The sequence below is a fragment of the Carettochelys insculpta genome, chromosome 7, assembly GCF_033958435.1.
Source record: "Carettochelys insculpta isolate YL-2023 chromosome 7, ASM3395843v1, whole genome shotgun sequence".
In the NCBI taxonomy this organism is placed as follows: domain Eukaryota; kingdom Metazoa; phylum Chordata; order Testudines; family Carettochelyidae; genus Carettochelys; species Carettochelys insculpta.
In genome coordinates, this window is record NC_134143.1 from 63,534,620 (window position 1) to 63,559,792 (window position 25,173).

Genomic DNA, 25,173 nt, shown 5'->3' on the forward strand with positions numbered 1-25,173 from the left:
AGGGACTGTATCAGGTATTGTACCACTTGAAGTTAGACTTAATCTAGATGCAATTAATGTTTTATTAGCAATGGTGGACAACACATACACATTTTCTTCAGCAAAGGACACCAGCAGCTGAATCTGATGTCTGTGAGAGGTCTTCTCTCCATGAACAGAGCAAGTAAGGGCCATGATTGAGCAGTGTAAACTTTCCCCTCAGGTAGCCAACAAACCCTAGTGAAACTGTAAAACAGAAAATACTCTGGTCCTTGGATCTACTGTGATCAAGGCAGTGAAAACCAGTCATGCAGGTACTGAGGGCACAATCCTGCTGCTGTTGAAGTCAATAGTAGACTTCCATGGGAGAGAGATCTGGACTTCTGAGCTCTACAAACTCCCAGAAGCCTGTTGCCACACATACAGTGCTCACTGTAAGCCAGAAGAGTCTCTGGAACCAAGGAGGAGGCAAACTCTGAAGCTCCACTGAGGAATCTGGAGGGGATGTGAACTTCTCTAGTCTGGCACCTTCAGGACCTGACTGGTGCCAGATGAGGGAGTTTGCCAGACTACAGGTGGTCAATGTTGTCTAGCGCAGGGTTTCCCAAACTTTATATAGCTGTAACCTGTTTTTTTTCAGTACCTTTTTTTGCAGCCCAAAACTATGAATGCATATGAAAGAAAAAAACAATGAATGGAAAATGAATAAATTTTCAGTGTTTATTCACAATAATAATAGTACATAATAATATAAATCTTGATATAAAATACTTAAGTGCCCAACTTATTGTTATTACCTTAATTATGTGGGTAAATATGAAATGTACCAAATTAATAGGATCCTGCATGATAATTTGTATATTTTCTAAGGACCAGTACTTTTTCCCCAAGGACCGTTACTGGGCTGCAGACCACGCTTTGGGAAATGCTGGTCTAGCAGCATTACCAGCACTTCCAAGGCTTACTGGGATCTTTGAAGAAATGTAGAGGTAAATTACAGCTAAATAACAGCACAGAACACTGAGAGCCAGGACTGGTGGCTATGAACAAATTTTATGGGACCACAGGAAGCTTGGTCACCCCCATGATAAATGGTTGTCCAGGTGGCTAAAATCATTCTGGATTACGGATGTTGCCAGACAAGAGAGTGCCGGACTACAGAAATTTGGCCTGCAGTTAAGTTCTGTTTTTCAGACTATCAAATACCCAGAGGCACAGATGATAGCACCTGATTATACTGCACTGTGCTGAGAATGCTGCTGGCATGCAAAAAGTAATTAAATAATTCACCTGCCATGTGGATTTACTCCTGGCACTTCAAATGTAGAAAGGTCTCTTCCCAGACCTACTCATGTTGGGGGTATTCAAATTCCAATAAGCCTCAAGGGAAGTCAGAACTCTCCTGGAATTTTGGAGCAAAGTTACACTGGGCTCACTAAGGAACAGCCAAACTAGACTGAAGAAGACAATGGTTCTAGTCATGTGTCTTTCTACATATATAAAGAGGAGGGTTTAATCTACACCATAGGTTTAGGGTTTATCTACACCAGTTTCTCAATTTTATTTGGCCAGGGAACCCTTTTAAACTCGAAACAATTTTGCAGAACCCCATTCCCAGGCTCTGGCCCTGCTCAGGCCCCAAATCTGTACCCTATCCTCAAGCTTTACCCCACATCTCGCAAACCTGCCCCCTCATCCCCAGGCTTAACCCCTCTCAGCCCCAAACCAGACTTAACCTGTGTCAGCCTCTGACTGACCCCCCAGGACTAACCTGTCTGTGGCACCAGCTGGGGATGCTATGCAGGGCAGCCACGTGCACCCAGCAGAAGGAAGGCTGGCATGGAGGTGTTCTGCTGGTGGGGGAGTGAGCTGAGCCACGCCCACTGGAGGGTGTGTCCAGTTGGGTAGTGAGGCAAGTGAGGGCCTCTCTGTGGCTTCCTGCCCTGCTACCACTGAAATAATGGAACTAAGAACATAAGAACATGCCACACTGGGTCAAACCATAGGTCCATCAAGCCCAGTATTTGGTCTTCTGACAGTGGCCAATGCCAGGTGCCCCAGAGGAAATAAACAGAAAGGTAATCATCAAGTGATCAATTCCCTGTTGCCCATTTCCAGCCCCAGGCAAACAGAGGCTAGGAATGCCCTCCATGTCCATCCTGGCTAATGGTCATTGATGGACCTATCCTCCACAAATTTATCTAGTTCTCTTTTAAACTCTGTTCTCTTTTAAACTCTGTTCTAGTCTTGGCCTTCACAACCTCCTCCAGCAAGGAGTTCCACAAGTTAACTGCATTATGTGAAAAAATATTTCCTGTTGTTTGTTTTAAACCTGCTGCCTATTATTTTTGTTTGATGACCCCTAGTTTTTGTGTTGTGAGCAGGATTAAATAACATTTCCTTATTTGCTTTCTCCTCTCTGGTCATGATGTTATAGACCTCTATATAAATCCACCCCCCATAGTCATTTTTGTGAGCTAAAAAGTCCCAGTCTCATTAATCTCTCCTCATATGGCAGCCATTCCATACCCTTAATAATTTTTGTTGCCCTTCTCTGAACCTTTCCCAATTCCCATATATCTTTTTTGAGATGGGGCAACCACATTTGCACACAGTATTCCAGATATGTATGTACCATGGATTTATGTAGAGTTAATATGACATTTTCTGTCTTAATATCTATTCCTTTCTTAAAGATTCCCAACATTTTGTTAGCTTTTTTGATGGCTGCTGCACATAGAGTGGATGTTTTCAGAAAACTATCCACAATGACTCCAAGATCTCTTTCTTGAGTGGTAACAGCTAAGTCAAATCCCATCATTTTATATGTATAGTTGGGATTATATTTTCCAATGTGCATTACTTTGCATTTATCAACATTGAATTTCATCGGCCATTTTGTTGCCCAGTCACCCAATTTATTAAGATCCTTTTGTAGCTCTTCATTGTCCACTTGGAACTTAACTATTTGGAGCAGTCTTGTGTCATCTGCAAATTTTTCCAGTTCACTGCTTATCTCTTTTTCCAGATCATTTATAAATATGTTGAACAGGACTGGTCCCAGCACAGACCCTGGGGGACATCCCTATTTACTTCTCTCCATACTGAAAACTGTCTGTTTATTCCTGCCCTTTGTTTCTGATCTTTTAACCAATTACCAATCCAAGAGAGGACCTCCCCTCGTATGTCATGACAGTTAACTTTGCTTAAGAGCCTTTGGTGAGGGACCTTGTCAAAGGCTTTCTGAAAATCTAAGTACACTTTATCCACAGGATCCCCCTTGTCCACATGCCTGTTGACCCTTTCAAAAAATTCTAATACACTCATTCCTCGCTCTACCCCAACTTCGTGCTCGTAGGTGAAAACTCGTAAGAGGGACACTAAATTCTCATTGGAATACATGTAAAAGTCTCTGATTGGTTCCTAGAGCTTGCGAAGGAGTGACAGCACATGGCGCTGCTTTTGGAAGGTAAGTGAACCTTGGGTTTGGTGGCGGGGAGGAGTTTAAAGGCTGGGGGCAATTTAGAATCACAGAATCACAGGGCTGGCAGGGACCTCAGGAGGTCATCTAGTCCAGCCCCCTGCTTCAAGCAGGATCAACCCCAACTAAGTCATCCCAGCCAGGACCTTGTCCAGCCGGGACTTAAAAACCTCAGGGGATGGAGAATCCACCAACTCTCTAGGCAACGCATTCCAATGCTTCACCACCCGCCTGCTGTGGGGGAAAGGTGGGGCAGGCTGCCGCAGGGCTGGTGGAGGTGAGGGGTTCAGGCTGTCGCAGGGCTGGCGAGGGACAGGGGTCAGGCTGCTGCAGGTAGGCACTGCGGAGCCAGCCGGGGATCAGGCTGCTGCAGGGCCGGCAGGGGGTGGGGGTGTCAGGCTGCTGCAGGCTGGTGGAAGTGGGGGGTCAGGCTGCTGTAGGTAGAGGCTGTGGGGCTGGGGGGGTTGTCACACTAGGGCAGGTTGGAACTAGCGGGAGGGTATTAGCCTTGTATTAGCGGGGGGGAGTTCACTAGTAGAGTGAACTATGGTAAGTAAATGTGTCCCTTATTTAAGTGAGTACTCATAAGTGAAGTACTCCTTTAACGAGGGATGAGCATAGATTGGTGAGGCACAACTTTCCTTTGCAAAAGCTGTGTTGACTCTTCCCCAACAAATGATATTCATTAATGTGTCTGACAATTCTATTTGCCCGATACTGAAGTCAGACTGACTGGTCTGTAGTTGCCAGGATCATGTCTGGAGCCCTTTTTAAAGATTGGCATCATGTTAGCTATCCTCCAGTCATCTGGAACAGAAGCTGATTTAAATGACAGGTTACAAACTATAGTTAGTGGTTCTGCAATTTCACATTTGAGTTCCTTCAGGACTCTTGGGTGAATGCCATCCGGTCCTGGTAACTTATTATTATTTAGTTTATCAATTTGTTCCAGAGCCAATTCTAATGACACCTCAATTTGAGACCGTTCGTCAGATTTGTTACCTGAAAAGAATTGTTTAGGTTTGGGAATCTCCCTCACATCCTCAGCTGTGAAGACTGACACAAAGAAATAATTCAGTTTCTCTGCAATGGCCTTATCAGCCCTGAGTGCTCCTTTAGCATCTCAATCATCCAGCGGCCCCACTGATTGTTTAGCAGGCTTCCTGCTTCTGATGTACTTAACATTTTTTTTGCTATTACTTTTTGAGTCTTTGGCTAGCTCTTCTGCAAATTCTTTTTGGCTTTCCTAATTATATTTTTACACATCACTTGTCAGAGTTTATGCTCCTTTCTATTTTCCTCACTAGGATTTAATTTCCATTTTTTAAAGGATGCCTTTTTGTCTCTCACTGCCTTTTTTACTTTATTGTTTAGCCAAGGTGGCACTTTTTTGGTTCTCTTACTATGTTGCATAAGTTGGGGTATAAATTTAAGTTGAGCCACTATTATGGTGTCTTTAAAAAGTTTCCAGACAGCTGGCAGGGATGTCACTTTAGGTACTGTACCTTTTAATTTCTGCTTAACTAATTTCCTCATTTTTGTGTAGCCCCCCTTCTGAAATTAAATATTACAGTCTTGGGCCACTGTAGTATTTTCCCAGCAACAGGAATGTTAAATTTAATTATATTATGGTCACCATTACCCAGAGGTCCAGACACATTTACCTCTTGGATCAGATCCAGTGCTCCACTTAGGACTAAATCAAGAATCCCCTCTCTTCTTGTGGAGTTTAACTTCCGGATCTCTCCCACCACCCTGCCACTTCATGAAACCCTGGGGTTCCACAGAACACCATTTGGGATACACTGATCCACACTCTATTATTGTAAATGTTCCCTCCTGGAATAGCTACTTTACTATAAATTTTCCCATGTAGATACCCATGGGTGTTAACGAAAGATTCAAAGAGAAGAATATTGGCATTCGAGAGGAGTTGTTACAGAAAGACCCTGAGAATAGGATGGATGCAGAAGGTCGCCAACTAGGAATTATATAGGAAGATACAACTGAAGGAGAACCTACTGAAGAAGGTTATACAATGGAAGTTACAGCTATTGGGGCATATTTGCAGATTGAATGGTGAATGAAATATCAAGACCCTGGTATTCAGCATAATGGATGGTTCGAATAGGAGATGCAGACCCCACAGAGAATGGGTAGATGATATAATAGATTGGTGCAGAGCTATTCTACAGAAGCTAAGCCATTCCTCACTGGACAGGGAAAGATGGAAGGAAATAGTGAGAGAGGCATCAGACACCAATGGGTACTGAGCCCATGTTTATTGTTGATGATGGAAAGGATGCAGACACTTAGTCTAAAATAAAAGCCTCTCTTCATTTTAGCTTAACCCACTTCCAAAGCTAACTCTGAAAAAGACACACTTTTATTCCAGAAAAAAGGCATCCATGCAGGCATTTATACTGCAATTTCTATTCCAGGAAAGGCTTATTTATACCTGGCCCTGCAGATTTCCAAGACCAGCATCTGATGAAGTGAGTCTGTGCTCACGAAAGGTCATGCTCAAAACTCTTCTGTTAGTCTATAAGGTGCCACAGGACACTTCGTTGCTATTCCAGAATAATTACTCTGGAATAGCTATTGTGGGAAATTTCAAGGTGTAGACAAAGCCTATTTATTTTGAGAACAGAAGGGACAAGAAACTTCAACTGAGTCTCAGTGTCCCACTGTACTGGACACAGTAAAGAAAAAAGCCACACGCCCACTCACTGTCTTGATGTTATACAGGCTGCAAGAGGTGGAGAGAAGACAAACGATATGACTAGCAAGTTTGGCAATTGAAGCCAAAGCCTCACCTCATCACATGAGTGACTAAAGGCAGATGGGAGTGATTTGCTGGTATCACAGACGTAGATTTTAAGGAGACAGGGAGATAAGGGGGCAGCTTTATTAATCTTGAGTGGGAGCTACAAGTGGGAACAGCACAGGGGTACATGAGGGGAGCAGGAGACTGAGGCTGCATCGGCTGTGCACAAGTGGGGCAGGCAACAAGGCGTCAGGGCAAGGCGAGCCTGTGAGGGCTGCTAAGAGCAACAAAGACACCGAACAAGAGGGGCAGCACGTGCAGTTTGCTTTGCGGGTGTCTATTCTGGCTCTTTGAGGCCTCAAGACCTGGAGAGCATCTCATTTTCAAAGCTCCGAGTGGGCCAGAGTGAACAGGTCGCCCTGAAGTGACCAGCAGACAGGGCTTTTGCATTTAAGTTAAACGTGTTGTTTAAGATGCACTGGGGGCAAAAGAATCCCCAGGGTCCATCTCTCATTTCTTCCCATTGCACATAAACAAAACCACAAAGTGAGGTCATGAGAATCTGTTAGGATTATGTCCTTGCAATGATTGTGCTTCTGTCACTGTGGTCACATGGTGTGTTCTAATTGGCATGGGGGTGGGCGGGCTTCTTTGTTCTCGCTGTTGAACAGTGGCAGAGTTCTAGGAATTACCTTGTTTAACCTCCATCCAGTCGCCGCTTTGGAGAAGTTGACTCTAGGGGCTTGCTTAGAGATGACATCCCATGACCTATGGCACATAATCAGTATGTCTACACAGCATAAACCTTGTGGCAGGGTCGCAGAGCCTGTACCAGCTGATGTGGTCTTGTGCTACAGAGCTAAAAACATCTGTGTATACCTTTGGGCTCAGGCTGGAGCCTGGGCTCAGACACCTGCTGGGGTGGGGGGAGTTTCTACCTGACTCTGAACATCTACACCGTTATTTTAGCCCTTCAGCAAGAGCTCTTGTCCCAACCTCTGAGACTAGCTTCTGCAGGTGGGGTTTGGTTTTGGCTTCCCTGATGAGTAGACAGCAACGAAGGGTCCTGTGGCGCCTTATAGACTACCAGAAAAGTTTTGAGCATGACCTTTCGTGAGCACAGACTCACTTCATCAGATGCTTGATGAGTAGACATACCCTTTGGCAGGGTTGCCAACAATCAGTACAGACACTATTCCCAGAGCACAGGCTGATAGGGGAATACTCCTGATGGGAACTCCCTCCAACATGCTGCTGGCTGGTGGGGGCTGCTCGCTTCTGCCTCCAGCTTTGCAGCCTTCTTCAGTATCACTGACGTCAACACAGCAGCAGCATCTGGTGGGCGGGTGTGCAGCGCACACCCCTGCTGGGCTACCCATGGCTGTGGGAGGGGGCAGGTGACACGGTACAGAAGGTTGGGTGTAGCAGCCTCCCACAGTAGCAGTCCCTGGGCCCAGCTGTGAGTGGCTCCTGGATGTCTCCTCCCAGGGGGAAGGAGGGCTGGGAGGGATTATGGTCTGGCTCCAGGGCAGGGTGTGGGGAGCAGACTGGAATAGGGTTGTGTCCACATGCCTGGCCAATGTGCTGCAGGTTCAGCAGCCTATGCTATGGGTTCCCCTCTTCCCCCAGCCGCCCGCCTGCTGCCCTGTTCGGTTTCCCGGCTGGGCTGGGGTTTCACAGGTGCCATCACGCTCAGCTCAGCTGAGAGGCAGGAGCATAGTGATGTTTGAATAAAAGCACGGAATAGTGTTCACTTTTATCCCTTTGAGACACCTTTATATTATATATGAACATACCCATCAAAAAGTTTGGTTGTCTGTGATTTTTTTTCTGTACTGTCCATAAAAATAATTTTCAGCAGTGGGCAACCTTACCCTTTGAATGTAAACTCTTGCGTTGGTGACTGTCCACTACTATGGCTATCTACTCAGACAGACATCACTAGCAGTTTGATGGACAGGACTTAGCTGTCCTGTCCAGAAGGCAGGAAACATATTCACATCAGGGTGCAAACAAAAATGGAAGCCATAACCAAGTAATTAAATTTAGTTTAATTGTATGACTCTCATCCAGCACCCTCGGGACCTGACTGGTGCCAGATGAGAGAATTTGCTGGACCACAGGAGGTTAATATTGTCTAGCAGGTTACCAACACTGATTACTGGGATCTTAGAAGACAATTAAGGGTAAATTACAACTAAATAACCGTGTAGAACAGTAAGAGCCAGGACTAGTGTCTGTAAAGAAACTCTATGGGACCACAGAAAACTTGGCCACACTCATGATAAGAGGTCATCTGGCAAACTAAGAGCATGCTGCATTATGGATGTGGCCAGCCAAAAGAGTTCTAGTTTAGGGACGTTCAACATGTATCTCTGTAGATTCAATCCACTGGCTTTCAGATCAAGTACACTGTATACTGGTGTATGTGGGATGCTTTTGGGACCTGATTTTGAATAAAGTAAAGTCACTGGAAAGCTGTATCTTGGACTTCAAATGCCAAACCCAGGTCAGAGTTATGTAACAGAGACTTGAGAGCTAAATATATCCCAACCACAGTTTTAACAGGGCTGGGAGACTGAGCAAGTGACAGTGCAAAATGGGGTCAGATAAGGTGGCTTGCGTCCCATTGCAAAATGCTTTTTGTGGCCCGTGTCCAAACTGATTTGTTGACGCTTTCATCCTGGTGCCAATCTTTGTTGCTTCACTGTGTATAAGTGCTGCAGCTTCTCCGTGTAGATGCAACATCACTCTGAGATCAAGAGATGGCCATGCAAAGAGCTGTCATTCTGAGGCACAGTTAAACATGGTGTTTATCCTTACCAGCCTCATGCCAGAGCATTAAACATACAGCCATGAAGTAATTCATATCTACCACATGTGGAGCACTGAAAGTTATTCCATTCCTTGCCTTGAATCTGAAAAGAGTCAGAGGAAAATCTAGGAGGAGTGCCCCAAAAAGGATGCCAAAGAATGCTTTGACCAGATACTCTGCAGGGATAGAGATTTGCCTTATGGGATTTATCAAACCTTTATCTTGCCTTTAGCAACAGCCTATATCTAATACATTTTGCAGAGGAAGTCAAGGAAAAGTCTCATATGAGCACTTGTGTGGTACAGCAGCAAAAATTCTTTCCTGACACCTCTAGTATTCTTGTGTCTTGCCTCAAGCAGTTTTTATTGTCCACGGTCAGGTAAGAGTTGAGCCATACACCAGTTCTGGAACAGTTCCCAAACTTTTGAAACATCCATCCCAGCTGCAATCTGGATTCTGAACAACTTGATGCACATATCACCTCAAATAAGACTCCAAGGGCAAGTTAATGAAGACTTTTGCAACTGACTTCTGTTAGCTAAGCTGCCCCACATATGGTGGAGGAGACACATTGCAGGGACCCCCTTTCTCAATACCAATGTGCTTCCATAAACTATATATATGAACTCTGGATTTAGTTTTAGCCACAAACCTGGCCATAAGTTGTTCCTATCCTTGTAGCAGGAGTCTGTGGTGGAGTCAGTCTCATTCCTGGGCCCCAGGTCCTCTGTTTAGTCCACTGGCCCTACCGTATGAACCATGGTACCCTTGTTGGGGCAGGGGGCAGTCTGTGGGGGGAACCCACTCCCCACCCACTTGCTCCGGGTTCCAGCCCAGGGACCCTGGACAGCTGCTACCCGTGAGGGCTGACTCACTTTACCCTGGCCCCTGAAGCTCCTCTCCCTGGGCCACTTCCCCCAGACGCTTCTCCCTGGTATCCCCTTCCTCGAGCGGTAGTAGTGGCAGCCAGTCCCCTCCTTAGTTTGGCTCCTTCAGCTGACCAGTTCCTCCAAGTCTCTGGCAAGGCTCCAGGCCCCCAATGGGTTGGGGCAGCACCACCCCCTGGGTTGCTAAGGCTCCTCTCCTCTTTCATGGCCCCAGGTGTTTCTCTCAGTCTCTGTCTGTCTGTCCATCCACCTCCTCACTCATCTCCCAAACTCTCCTTCACCACCCTCCTTGCCCTGTGTGGAGAAGAGCTTATAAAGGTAGCCCTGAGTAGGATCAGCTGGTCCTAATTGATTTAGGGCAGCCTACTCCTCAGCTATTCCTACTTTGGTTGCCAGCTCTGTCTCAACTCTCTCTTTTTACTCCTGCCTCCCAGCTCCTGGCCCCACCCTGCCACAGAGTCCCATAGATTTTGATATAAGTAGAAGTGAGTAGACCAAAGACCATTAGAAAAATATATAAAAGTGACCAAAAAACCAAAAGATTTAAAGAATTATCCACTCGTTGGGGTTCAGTGAGATCTTACAAATCCTCTCAAAAAGGCGAGGGAAAGTCATTTCCTATTAGAGTCTATAGAGCTCTTCTGTAATTGTGCACAATAGTTTCTAGTTTTCAGGACTTTAGGATGGCAGTGACCTCTATTTTAGTAGTTATTGCTCTAATTTATAGAAGTAACTTGTTCTGATGTGTTTTGCTGGGAAAAGGAGAACTTAGAGGACAGTACATGTGGCACTGTGATATGCCACAGCTTACATTGCCTTTGTACTTGAGTTTATTGTACTTTAAATACCCAGGACCCTAAAATGCATTACAAAGATAGGCAGTTTGTGAAGAAGATTATATTGGATTGCACAATGTTTCTAAAAGAGATGGAAGGTGTACAAGCAAAGGAAATCCTTTAAAGGTGACCATGCATGAGTGAGTAGTATCTAGCTATCAAAAGCCAGGAAAGGTCTTATTGTGAGTCAGAGGAGGGACAAAAGTTGTCACATGCTGTTAGGAATATAACTGAGTAGAAAGACCATTTGTTGCATGCTGTGGGCTCAGATTCCGACTTGCCAAATTTCACACAAGTGAAACTCCAGTTTCTTTAAGGACATCCCTGTTTGAGCTGGTGTGAGATGAGACACAGGCCTTTTACCTTTTCCTGCACTAATACTTAGAGATGGATCAAAACAAAAAAACCAGTCATGTAGCACTCTAAAGACTAACAAAATAATGTATTAGGTGACAGACCTGTAACAGTATAACCAATATGGTTTCTCTAGCCATTTTGAAAGGCCTATAGCTTGTCTGCAGCCAGACTAAAGAGCAGCAGCCATTAACTATGAAGCTACTAGTCACATACTCACGTTCCATCTAGATCTACAATCACTGGACCTTGTTAATCACAGAATCATGGGCTCATTCTCCTGTTCCTCAACTAACGTCATATATGCCATCATGTGCCAACAATGCCCACACACCATGTATACAGGACAGACTGCAAACATTCTTCGACAAAGAATGAATGGACACAAAACAAACATCAAAACACTCCAAATACACAAATCTATCAGCCAGCACTTTAATGGAGTGGGCCATTCTGTTAATGACCTGAAAATCTGTGTTTTACTGAAGAGGAACATTAACATCCCTCTACACAAGGAATGCTCAGAACTATCATTTATATTCAAATTCAGAACATTAACACATGGTTTGAACTGGGACAGCAATTACCTGACCCGTTATGACTCTTACACAAACTTTTATGTTTACCAAAACAAAAATCAGTCAAGTCTGAAGAAGTGGGTCTGTCCCACGAAAGCTCACCTAATAAACTATTTTGCTAGTCTTTAAAGTGCTACTTGACTGCTTTTTGTTTTGATATTGTATAGACTAGCACGGCTCCCTCTGTGTTACTATTTGATGTTTATCTAATTCTTTACTTTCCCACCCCACACACCTCTCCCACCACCCCTCTGCTCTTCTGATTTGTCAGCCTTGATAACAATTTTTGAATATCTGTGCTTTGTATATTGTGTCTGTTCTGGCAAGGCAATTATTTGAAGGAATGGGTCTCTCCCATGAAGGCTCATCACCTAATATAAATTATTTTGTTAGTCTTTAAAGTGCCACATGACTGCTCTTTTGTTTTGACAGAATACAGACTAACACGGCTATTTCTCTGTCACTATTAGAGATGGAAGTTACCTCTTTTTGTCTTCCCATCCTTGCAGAACTTTTCCCCAAAGCTTTGTTCTGTGCTGTGCTTTTAAAAAGGAATTTAAGTCCAAATCAACCCATCTTTGGAGTTATGCAAATCCTTATCTGTTCACAGATTGGAGTTTTTCCAAAACTCAAACAAGTTTTAACAAATAATTCCAAAGCAATGTTGTTGAATCAAGGGACAAGCCTAGCAGAGACATGGACCTAAGAAACAAACCTGGATGTGTTGCCAGGGCAAAGGTTTCATGTGTCACGCTGGCTGTCAATCATCTTGGCAGATGGGGCTGAGTTTTTCTAATTTTAATTCTCTTGAGCACTGATCACATTAGAGGCAAATTTAGCTATTTAAGGGAATTTGCAGTGGGACAGATTTAATATTAAATGAATATTAATTTGGAGTATCTCCTGGATAGTCTGATTCTCCAGTGTATGGTAATCAATCAATAGGCCCTGTCTCCAAGGAGGTGGTACAGGATTCATGTATTTGAAATGGAAAAACCAAAGAACAGCATATGCCAAGGGTCATGCCACCCTATAGTATGCTTCTATTATGTTTCTACAGTCTATGTAATAAAATAAGAGGGAAGTCATTGCTATGAATAGCAATCTACTAGGAAATCTCACCTCACTGGAGGAACTTAACACAAAGACTACTGGACAAATAGGGCCAGCCCAGAATTTCACCCCATATTTAGAATAAAAGCATTCTTGAGATAAAGCCATACAATAGAACTGGTAACCCTTTGTAAGGAATAGTTTCCTATCTTGATAGGCTTCTCAGGCCCAAACCTAGCCTCAGTGAACTCAGAGGAAGCTAGCTGTTTCTCTGTCACAGTGGGGTAGCGGAGTTAGTCTGTTGGTTCACAAATAACAAGCTATGTTGTGAGGAAGTGGGTTTTGCCAGTGAAAGCTCATGATCTAATAAATGGGTTAGTCTCTCAGGTGCCACAGGACTGCTTGTTGTTTGTTTCTCTGTCAGTTAATGGAAGCAGGATTGCTACCTGCAGCAGGCATGAGATGAGGGTCTGCTGGGGCCACTTGCATCCCAATTAAATCTAAAAACTATTTTGCCTAAGACTCCAGGCTTAAGACTTGAAGTGTAGCCTCTTGTGAATGAGGGAAAGAAAGTAAGATCTATCCTATAGACACTGTATTCCAGTCTAGCCTGTGTACAGGACAGGGCTACTCTGACATACAGCCCCACATCACAAGCCATTCATGCAACATAGACACATGCAGGTGTAATGCCAATGGACCCAGGTTGTCAGCAGATGACACTGAGCCTGGGATCTTAGGAGCTAAAGCCATGTGCCCCTACAGCCTGAGCTAAAAGCCACTGACCTCTTAGCTAAGGCTGTAGGGCAAAGGCTTCACTCTGCCTTTTCCAGTGGTTTCAATGCCTACGTTTTCCTACAGCTGACCGTAAGTTATAGCTACTGCACAAATAGCATGTTTGCAGGTAACCTGATCCACTTTGGTAACATGATTACAAAGCTGATGGATAACATATATATTTGTTATTTCACGCTTTGGATTCTTGATTATTTGCTTTAAACGCTTCACTAATCTAATCTCAGAGAGACTCCATCTCTGTTTAAAAATAGTTACTTGCCTCATAAGGCATTACTGTAGTGCTGTCAACCGCAAAACATTCTGCACCTCCCAAAAAAGTGAAAAACTAAAATGCACTTTCATACATCATTACTTTTCATGGGTAGAGCTGTAGAGCTCGTTCCAGACCAATCAAGTCAATACTGCTGAGATTGGAAGGCCAACTAGCAACATCATATTCTTGTTATTTCTTAGCACAGCAGGGTCTCATGAAGCATTGCCGTATGCATAATGGCAACTGCACTGGAGGTTCAGTCTCTTTCCTAAAATAAAAATCACATTTATTATAAATTGTATTTATTTGATCTCTGGAGTACAACTCTGGCTTAGCCATTGCAATCTTAGGCATCCTGACGTCAATTAGAAAGGTCACACTCAAACATTGAAAGAGCCAGTGTAATGCAGTCATCCAAGCCCCATTTCCCAGTCAATCCATATCATCAGGGCTACTGAGGAATAGACCCTCCAGCATCTCTGATTGACTCCCTTCTTCCACTTGGCCACATCCAGAGGGTGGGCTCAGAGCTTGTGAGGTTACTTAGATATGCCAGCCAAAGCCACTTGACTTCTACAGCACCAACGGTTAGGCCAGAAGGAGTAGTCAAGTGTTGTTGCTAGAATGGAGAGTCTGTGGGGGTAAGGCACAGGACTGGGAGGCAAGAGGTGTAAGTTCAGTCTCTGGATTTCTCAATGAATCTTGAACAAGTGCCTGATCTTGCTTGCATTTAAGATTTCCAAGAGAAGGTTCGGGGTACCTGGATGTGTCTCCTAACCTTAGATATAAGCTAAGGGGTGTTGCAAGATGTAATTAACTGGTGTTAGTAAAGCCCTTGGGAGCACCTTGGATTCCAGGTGGCACTACAGAAGTTCCACTCAGTAGGCTACAAGGAGTTGCAGTCCATGACCTGATGAGGTGACTGCCTCAACAAGGCATCTCACCATTGATACGACAGTTTATGGGCCCTCCTAACAAAGCATGCTAGTATTGTGCTTAGTCTCCGAATGTGTTGTCTGTAGCTTCACAAAAAACAAGCAGTCCTGTAGCATCTTAAAGACTAATAGTTTTATTTATTGGGTAATGAGCTTTCATGGGTAAGACCCACTTCTTCAGAACTTCTTCAGTATTGTGCATTTGGGAAGGACGAACTCTTCTTTTACCTCTTCCAGGTCATACCTCCAGATCAGAATGAAGGCATGTTTCCAGTCAACTATGAGGACATTCTCACTGATCAGATTCTTAGAGCGAGTTTACTTCTATCTGGGTGGTGTTTGCCTGATTCCTTTGCACAACTCTGAAGATGTTTCAGATGCTCCCTCCCTGTTTTTAAGTGCAGGCTCCTCAGCACCAAACAATTTAAAGAACTGCATTCTGGAATTGATGCTTGTTAATAGCAGTGTGACACCACAGCTGTAGGTAAAAACTCCTCTGATAACACTACTGTGAGGTGAGGGGATGCAGCCTGACCCCACTCAACTGTATTACAATTAACTGAAATGGAGTGTGACTCTGTGCCCTGGTTTTCATACAGATACTGATGGGACTCTGCATTGCTCAGCAAGTTACTAGCATCACACAGAGTGAGATCTTGGCTCTATTTGATTTTGGGCCATGATTTCACCACTGTCAAAGTTTGACTCAGACTCACAATTTATCAGACCACTCTGTTTTATTAGCAAAGCCGCTCTGCTAATACATTTAGAAGTGAGCCCCCTGAGTGGGGCTTGTGTCTCTTAATTTATACAGTTGTTTTTGGAGAACAAGTTACAGAGAAGTTACAGACAAAAGAAGAAAAGATTTTAGTCACCACCCTTCGAGATCCCTGAGACCAGTCACGTATCTTCAATTACCTGCCACCCTTAACAATCTCCTTTAACAGCTTCCAGTTAACTTAACTAATTGCCCTTCACACCTTCCATTCTGATGCCTGCTTCTTAGACGTGCTGGCTCCATCTTAATTGCTTCTCCATTCAAAAGCTAACTGTCCCTACGTGTGCTCCCTCAGATACTTTGTAACATGTTTTGGCATGCCCTCTCATATACAATGTATCCAGCATGTCCCCTTATACAACGTTATACTTATACAATGTTATACTTACACAATTCCCCTTATACAACGTTATACTTATACAATGTTATACTTATACAATGTTATACTTCCACACCACATACACCTGGGCAGTTTATTTGGAGAGAGCATTATGTCTTGTTTCCACGACGTTCCAAGCACCTATCCCAAGGAGCAGCACTCAACAACACTACAGTTGTTAAAGTCACCATACCACTCATAAAGCCCCGATGAATATTTGCTGTGGTTCAAATCATGGCAATGCAAGGCTGAACCCTGAAGCAATAAAATGTTTCAGTAAAGTGGAACCAATGATTATTCTGTTTTTAGTAAAAGGAGAGCAAAGACGTGTCCAAGTTTACAAGCTTCAAATGCTGTCTCACATGCCAGACAGAGAAATAATTTTATTGTGGGAAGTGACATTTTTTAGGCCAAACTTTTAATATAATTCTCTTGATCACCACCACCTTTTAAAGTTAAATATTTTAGAAGATTAAGTTTGGAGTGTGGCTTTTATTCAGGAACAATGCATTTTCCATAATATCTTCACTATGCAGAAAGATGTTTTGTTTGGCTCAGCTGGGATGGTGAAGGCCAGCAGATTATAGCAGCACCGCAAGAGAAAGAGGAACTAGCAGCTGGCCTTTTTGGATAGTAGGCAGGGATTCACCCCCCACCACTGCAGCAAAGAGCCAGGATGTGATGCTAGCAACCGGAGGTTCAGGTACAGACCCCAATGGTGGAGAAGAAGCAGCCAGTTGCCCCCCGCCCCCAGACCAGGAAGTTCATGGCCATTATACCCAGAGGTGGCAGTGACAGCACAGAGGCTGCATCCTTCTGCCAACCTGACATGATGTCCTAGTAGGCACACATGACTCAAGGGGGAAGGGTAGGACATGCCCCCCAAATGCTGTGGATAAGAGGAGGAAGGGGCCAGTGAGCAGCTGGTAGGAACACTATAGGAGGAATTCATCAGCAGCGGCAGGGCAAGAGGAGCAACAGCCCCAGCTCTGGACTTGCAGGACACCTACACTTACCCGCAGGAAGTGGAGTGACACAGCAGGGGGAGCAAAGCAAGCTGAGGCTGTGTTGCTCTGCTTGCCCCGCTGCTGCAGGTGAGTGTGGTGACAGGGGGACTGCTACTGCCACTGCTACTGGTCCTGCAGGCCACATCGCTCAGGGAAGGGAGCGGAGGTGGGGAAGGGACAGAGCATGGGTGGGGTGGGGTCAGAGCAGGGGTGGAGAGGGATGGAGGGAGGTTCTTCTGCCCTTCCCCAGGCTGCGGGGTGGGATGTGGCTGGTGGTCCCCCTGCTTCCCTTCTACAGTATCCTCTGCCAGCAGATGTGCTTCCTGCTTGTGATTTGCATCCAAGAGTTTATGGAAAGGTTCCTGAGGCTCATCCCTCTGACCACTACCCCCACCTGCTCAGCCACGGGGTACTAATGATATTGCCAGGTCCAACACTGAGCAAACTCAGCAGAGACGACAGGGCTCTGGGAGCAAGGCTGAAGAGGTCAGGTGCACAGACTGTGTCCATAGCCATCCTCCCAGTTGAGAGTAAAGGCCCAGGGCAGGAATGTGTGCATCCTGGAGACAAATTAGTGGCTGGCCCTGACTAAAAGACAGAGGCTGTGTCTGAGTAGTGATAAAAGGGATACAAAACAGGATTCATGTCTTAGTAGGGTTCTGCTAGAGACCATCATGTCAGGAAGAGGAGGTAGATGAGACACTGATAGAACAGAAAGAAATATCTTGAAAATACAAAAATATCTGATAAGTAATGGGGGACTTTATCTAGAACAGTGGCTCCCAATCTGTGAAATTTCAGATTCAAATAGCTGAAATCATGAAATTTACCATTTTTAAAATCTTATGACTGTGAAATCGACCAAATGGACCATGAATTAGGGGGGGCCCTAAAAATAGGTATTAAGGGCCTGGTCCCACTGAAATCAATGGCCAAACTCCCCTGGATCTGAAAAGTGCAAAATAAAGCTTCATGCACTGTGCAAGCAGGGCTAATCTTTAGCAATGCCTTGAGTGATAGCCAATGATATGATCGTAACACGGAATGAAAGGAGATCTGAAATAATTGGCTCCTGCCATTAAGTTCAGGCATACAAACACCTTGAGGGTGACTAACTGTAGCAGTCAGAAATAATTTCTTGTAGGCAAGACCACCGACATAAAGCTGCATCCCTGTCCAATTCAGTTAGAAACTTGGACACATACTTAATTCAAGTGCCTCACTTCACAAAAGTATCCCTCATCACTACATGCATCCTACACTGGGACCCCCAAGAGGTAAGCACGTTTTAGCGGTTAGGGATGGGCTTAAGATTTCTGATGAACTGCATCCCAATCGACGAGCACTGTCTAAACAGGAGTGGGCCATGAAGTTCTCTAATGTGGGCTTCCATTGACATGACAAGCACACTTTACACCTCTGTTTTCTGCTAGTAGCTAACCGTCCATGCTCACGTACAACAGCTCATAACTGAAATATGACAAGCTTAATGATTTCGAAGTTTGCTACATAATAACAAAGTGCCAGTGATAGTATCAGGCTTACTGGCAGAGAGCTAAACAATGAACCACTGCTGTAGCCAGCAGTCTTCCTGTAGACTACTGCTAGCAAGGCAGACTTATTTTTCTTACTCCCACCCTAAGAAAGCCATTAGGACAGTTATAGTCAAAGTCAGCATTGCATTATAGTAATTATATGACTAAGTGCAATTAAATAGAACTATGTGGCTAGCACATGATTTGAAATTAGACAAATGTTTATTAAACAGTTCATAAGTACTTTAAGAATGAACAGATATTTACATCACAGACTTCGGGGACTTTAGAACACATCATGGTCTGTTGTGTCAACTCTGATACACCTGCAAGAGGCATTTAGGAAAAAAGTATCACCAGTGAACTAAGTCAAAGCAAGTCAGTTAAATTATTTTAATTGGTCTCAGTTTCAATGTTCACACTAGAAACACCCAGCTTATTGCTATCCAGACTTTGAACTGTTATGGAATAGAAGAGAAGATCATTACTCATTGTAAAGGTTGTTTTCCAGCGTGAGTTTAGCACTGGTGAGAGTTAGCAGCAAAGTGAGCTTAGAATGTGAAAGTTTCCATGCATGGAACAGGAAGAGGTGCTCTAGTGATCTGAATGCTGACTTGGGGGATGTGGTTCTGTTCCATGCTCTAACATTGACTTGACCTGTAGGAAGTCCTGTAGTCCCTGTACATCAGTGGGGAACGGGGCACTTCTCTGTCTCTCACAAGGATGTTATGGCTGGAACAAGTTAAGCAGATCCATCTCACACTGAAACTCCCAAGGCCTGCCTAAACCTAAGGCGATGGGATTTCTGCCCCACACTGGCCTTGCAAGGGTTAAGCCCAGCCCTACGAGAGACAGAGGACCCAGCTGCTGAGGCAATTAGCTGACAATTATGATCCTTCTGGGGCTGTATAAATAGGGGCTCAGGGAGTGTAGGAAAGGGGACTCTTGCTCTAGCTGTGGATCAGGAGGAGCCTGGCTGCCAAGGATGCTACAGAGGTTTCCTGAGCACTGCTAGGGAGCCCTGGCCTGACTCCACTTGCAGACTGCAGGTCCTGAGAGATGGTCCCTGGGCACTAGGGCTGTGGGGAAGCAGCCAGGGCAGGAGAAGGCAGCTGGTCCACACCCTTTGCCAATGATTGTGGCCACTTCAGGCTGCAGTTTGCCCTTGAGGCAGGAGCTAGATGATGACTGGCAGGGAGTCACTGAGACAAGGTGAGTTTTGGGATTTGCCAAGAGGGGAGGACCCCAGATAGTGGGGGGCCCTGCAAGTGGGCTGTACCCTGAGGGAAGAGCTCTGTGGTTTGGGAGGGACACTGGTCTAAATACAAGCAGGTAAGACACTAGCTGGAGAAGGAACTCAGGAGGCTGAACTGAGCTGACTCCTGAGTGATCAGCAGGAGATGCTGCAGTGGTGAGACACACCCAGTTACACCTAGCAGCCAACATTGTTTTGTTCCAGCTGGGGGAGGGGTGGCAACCCTTTCAATGTAGATACATGTTCAAAATCTATCAACTCTGTTTCCATAAGCCACCACTTCTAGCACAGGCTGAACATGAAAGAACAGCCTAGAGGTGAAATGACTAATGGCCCACTGAAAGTCTTTGGAACTACTTAGACCAGAACCGCTGCAGCAATGTAATCAAACGCTTTCGGGTTATGAATGAGAGTTCACCCAAGCCACACAAAGGCAATCTTTTCTAGTGCTAGATCACGTTTCACCAGTTACAAAATCCATTTGTAGACAACCCAGTTGTGTTTATTTTTTCTTTATAAGATTTGACTAAGATCTCAAATTCTAAAGCAAGACTCTCAAATCCTTGTCTTCCTTGTCAGAAATAGCCCCCTGAATTAAGATTAGTTTAGAGTTAGCTTCCGTGTAGCAGGACACAAGGCCTGGTCTTACAAGACAGCTTCTGCAGCATAAGGGTTGGGCTGTTTCTTGGAAAAAGGCTTATCAGCGTCACGACCAACTGGAAGGGGACTTCAGGGGTTTGATGCTCCCTAATCTAGCTGCACTCTCCTCCTCCCTATTCCTATACTATGTGACACTGGCCAATGAAACAAGAGACTATTTCTTAATTTCAATGAGAGTTAATATTATTCCATACCAGGTTACCAGCCTGAGGTGGTTGCAGAACCAGAGTTGGGAAAGCTTAATCATTATGGTAGTGTGTAGTTCAGCATGCATAGAGTCCGGCACCTAACGTGAAAAACTGTGTAAAGGGAACATGGGAAACAGCACTCGTTAGCCAGAATGAATGGATGTCATGACACCAAGAGAGTGACATTTCCCCTGCCTCACGAGTGGAAAAAGGAATTGTTTGTAGTAGTTAACAGGGATATATGGCTACAAGTAACAACATAAAGTTGAACAAAGGAAAGTTTGGTGTGACTAGCAGAAACAATAAAATAAAACAAAATAAAATTCTTTATTTAGGCCAATGAGGACCTATTAGACAGTGACATAGTCTTCCTGGAGGATGGCATGAGTGGATTGCAGGCAGACTGGAAATGCATTACAAAAACTGTGCAAAGGGATAAATGGTGGTGGGAGGAATGAACAACCTCTGATGTCGCAGTAAGCCAGAATGGCTGATGCAACATATCAGCCCTTCTCAGGTGGCCCCATCAGCGTCCGCATAATTTTAGCATTCAATTTCATACTTGGGTTTGCTGGCCTTTCCGGTTGAGAGCATTCTACCAATGAGCTGATGCAAAGCTAACTTTGAGAGTCTGCAAACACACCCATCTAAGATGACTGAAATGACCTTGCTTGTGTCAACTGAGTGTTAACTCTTAAGCCTAATGACAACATTTAAAATGCCCAGATTGTTTACCGTTTCACGTTTCAGTAGTTGTCTTCTGTGTCTTTCCTACTTGCAAATTCTATGACAGGTAAAGTTTCCTACAGTAGTGATCTTTGTGGAAGTGTTATTGCTGTCTTATGGATGTGTGGAAGCTCAGAGTGGTGTTCTTCATATTGAGAAAGAATCCATATTTCCCTCCCACAAGTTTCTCAACTGTGTATTGATAAGCAAGGTAAGGGAATGATCCAGTTAGAAAGCCTGTTTACTGCAAAATGCCAACTGACCTCCCTTTCCTGTCTGCTGCCAAAACTCAGGCAGATTTTTAAACAAAAGAAGCGTTTACATTATAGTCAAGTGGCCATAGACATCTCTGTTAACTTATCCTCACTGACACAGTGATCCTCTTTGCTCAACATTAGTGACAGAAATGGACCTGGAAAAACAGCAGCCTTATCTCACAGCACCTGTTTATACCCTAAAGATTGTAATCAGCTGTCTGGGTAAGGCAATCCCCTAGTGAGGCTCTCACAGTAATTATGGAAACAGCTTCTGCTCAGGGTCTTTCATGACAAATCATCCCTAGCCGACCCAACTTCCTCTTCCATACCTGCTGCTTCCACTGTATTTCCAGCTGCTTTGGCAGAGCTTTGGGGCCCAACGGTGACTGAGTGTGGTCATCTCAGTTGCTGGCACCAGCAGTTGTGCCTCTTAGACACGCACTGTTGCTAGGTTGTCTTTTCCTAACCAGAGAGGAGAAGAAAAGTGGTAGCATCAAATAATTCCTACTGCTCAATAAAGGTGCCAGATGAACAGCTCAGAAGATCGAAGTCTTCTGATTAGCCACAAAATCTTCTCATTTCATTGAGTGAAATCTTTCTAACTCCACCCACTGAACAGTGTCCACGTCAGACCACTTCTGGTGATTCAGTTAAGTCAGTTTCCACAAGCCATGGAGCTCACTGAGACCACCCCTGGAATCATGATGAGGGCTGGCAAACATGCCTAAGTATATTGACTATCGATATATTGTTTTGGAAAAAGACTTACTTAGAGGCTGCCAGTCTCTATTTGGCTGACAGACCAGGGCTTAAGCTAGGGACCTGCAGCAGAACTAAGGATTGATTCAGCTTCAGAGTCAAGGCTTTCTAGCTGCAGCCTAAAATATCCTCTGTGGACTGAGTGCAGAGGTTATGTCCATACAGCAGCTAGGCATCTTGGGCTGGCCCATGCAATCTGACTTGGGCTTCTGGATCGTTTCATTGCTGTGTACATGTCTGGAACCTCGGCCCTGCAAGATGGGACAGTCCCAGAAATTAGACTCTAGCCCAAGGCTGGAACTCTATACATACACAGCAGTGAAACAGCCCCACAAGCCCAAGTCAGGTGGCACGGACCAGCTGCAGGTTTTTCTTTGCTGGATAGACTAGGGCAGTGTTCCTCAACCTCTCTTGGGGGTACACTGATGTCTTCTAGGGGGTACATCAGTTCACTGAGATATCTACCCAGTTTTACAACAGGCTGCATGAAACAACATTGAAGTCAGTACAATCTACATGACTCATTCAATTCAATGACTTATTTCTATTGCTTCATATGCCTTACATTAGCTGTGTCTACACGTGCACGCTACTTCGAAGTAGCAGCACTAACTTCAAAATAGCGCCCGTCGCGGCTGCACGCGTCGGGCGCTATTTCGAAGTTAACTTCAACGTTAGGCGGTGAGACGTCGAAGTCGCTAACCCCACGAGGGGATCGGAATAGCGCCCTACTTCGACTTTCAACGTCGAAGTAGGGACAGTGTAGACGATCCGCGTCCCGCAACGTCGAAATTGCTGGGTCCTCCATGGCGGCCATCAGCTGGGGGGTTGAGAGATGCTCTCTCCAGCCCCTCAGCTCACTGGTGGCCGCGTGCAGCGGCCCCTTAAAGGTCCCCTCCCCCTCCCTTCCTGTGCAGGAAGCTGAGGCAACGTGCAGGCTCCTGCCTGCACACGCGGCGAGCCTGCACAGCCCTCAGCCAGCCAGCCAGCGGCGATGGCGAGCCGGCAGCCCCCCCAGAGCCCCCAGGGGACCCCCCCCAAGGGGAGCCAGGGCAGCCAGCCGAGCCAGAAGACCAGCCAGTCTGGGAAGCGGCAGCAGGGCCCCTCCTGGACGGAGGCCGAGCTGCGGGACCTGCTGGGGCTCTGGAGCGAGGAGGAGGTGCTCCAGGTAATGGGGAGCAAGAGGCGGAACGCGGATGCGTTCGCTCGGCTGGCCGATGGCCTGGCTGCCCGGGGTCACCCTGCCCGCACTCCGGACCATGTCCGGAGTAAGGTGAAGGAGCTGCGGCAGGGTTATGCCCGGGCCCGGGATGCGGCCAGCCGATCTGGGGCCGCCCCCGTCACTTGCCCCTTTTACAGGGAGCTCAGGGACATCCTGGGCTCCCGGCACACCTCCTCCCCTCCGGCCACCCTTGACACCTCGGCTAACGAGGCCCAGCAGGCCCTGCAGCCAGAGTCCGACCCGGAGGCAAGCCCCGCCCCCCGGGGCCCGCCCCCCGGAGGCCATCCCCAGGACATCGCGGCAGGAGGAGGAGGAGGAGGAGGAGGGGGGCTCCTCCTCTGCAGAATCCAGCCTGAAGATCCTCCTCCTGCCATCTCGGAGCAGCAGCAGGGCCTCCGACCCCCGGGGATCTCCGGACCGTGGGAGCGGACCCACAGGTAGGTACCCCTCTCTGGTGGACACCCCTGGGCTTGAGGGGCGGGGGTAACAGAGATGTGTCCAGGGCCCCCCACATGCTCACATGGCCATGGCCCCAAGGACACCAGGGCCATGGCCCTCACAGCACTGCAGCCATCAGCCCCTGTCCCCCCACACCCTGCATGACAGTGCCATGCCCCATCCCCGGGCCAGGGGGGAGTGGAACCTTGAGGGGCCCCCGGGCAGAGGGGGTGGGACATCCCGCAGCAGCAGCATGTGATGGAGTGGGGGGAGTGCCAAAGGGAGACTCAGGCTACATATGAGCCACAGGAGCCGAAGAGCTCCCAGGGCCAAAGGAGGATCCTGGCGCTACAGCTGGCAGGTGACACCTCTGCCCCGAACAAACAGGAGGGAGGAGCCGAGCTGGCTTGGAATTGGGGGGCGAGGGCGGGGGCCACAGGTAGAGGCTAGGGGAAGGGAGAGTTGGTAGGCAGCTAGCCAGAGGAGGGGGAAAGCTGCATCCCAGAGGGGACCCCCTTGGGGTCTTCTCCCCACGACGGGTTGGAAGAACTGTCTCTTCCGACAACTGGTGCTGTCACTCCTGCCAGAAACTGGCCATCTGTGGCCTAAGAAAGCTCTCCTGCTCTCAGACCCTGCGGGGTGAAGTGAGAGTCGCTCCCACCAGGGGATGGGGTGCAGGGCAGGGGGACCCCTGAACCCCATCCATCACAGCAGCATCTCCCGGGGACGGGGATGGGGAACCTGCAGCACAGGGCGGGGGGGACAAAGGCCACGGCTCGGGGCCCACACTAACGCCTGTCTCCATTCTTCTTCCCCACCTCCTCTCCTGTGTCCTGCACCTGCACCATCCGAAAGACCGGAAGAGAGCGCCGGCGAGGCCTCAGTTGTCCCGGAGAGCCCTCCGGGACCATCGCTCCAGGGCAGCCCCTCGGCTGAGGAACGACCGGCCCTGCGGAGGGCAAGATGGCGGACCCCGCGCCTACTACCGGCGATGGCGACGGACCCCCAGCTGCTGGCCATCCTCCGCCGGCAGCTGGAGGTCTCGGAGCAGCACCTCCAACTGCAGGAGCGGGCGCTGGCCTGGTGCCAGGAGGCATGGGGGGCCTACATGCAGACATTTAACTGCCTGGTTGAGTACCTGGCCCCCCATGCCGCGCCGGCCGAGCCATCGCCCGCCGCGCCTGCTCCTGCAGCCCCACCACCAGCTGCTCCAGCCGTCGCCAGGCCGTCCGC

At 46.7% G+C, this 25,173-nt stretch overlaps 1 protein-coding gene across 3 annotated transcripts in view; it reads right to left on the reverse strand.

Moving 5' to 3' along the window:
- Positions 1 to 25,173, reverse strand: part of ADRB1 (adrenoceptor beta 1) — a 73,483-nt gene that overhangs the window by 15,145 nt on the left and 33,165 nt on the right. For 2 of the 3 annotated variants that reach the window (XR_012646182.1, XR_012646183.1), the window contains 2 exons: positions 21,851 to 21,983; positions 15,327 to 18,761 (listed from right to left, as the gene is read on the reverse strand). The gene's annotated coding sequence lies outside the window, so the exon portion shown is untranslated. Of the gene's footprint in view, positions 1 to 15,326; positions 18,762 to 21,850; positions 21,984 to 25,173 lie in introns of those variants that run through there. The other variant, XR_012646184.1, reaches the window with a different exon arrangement.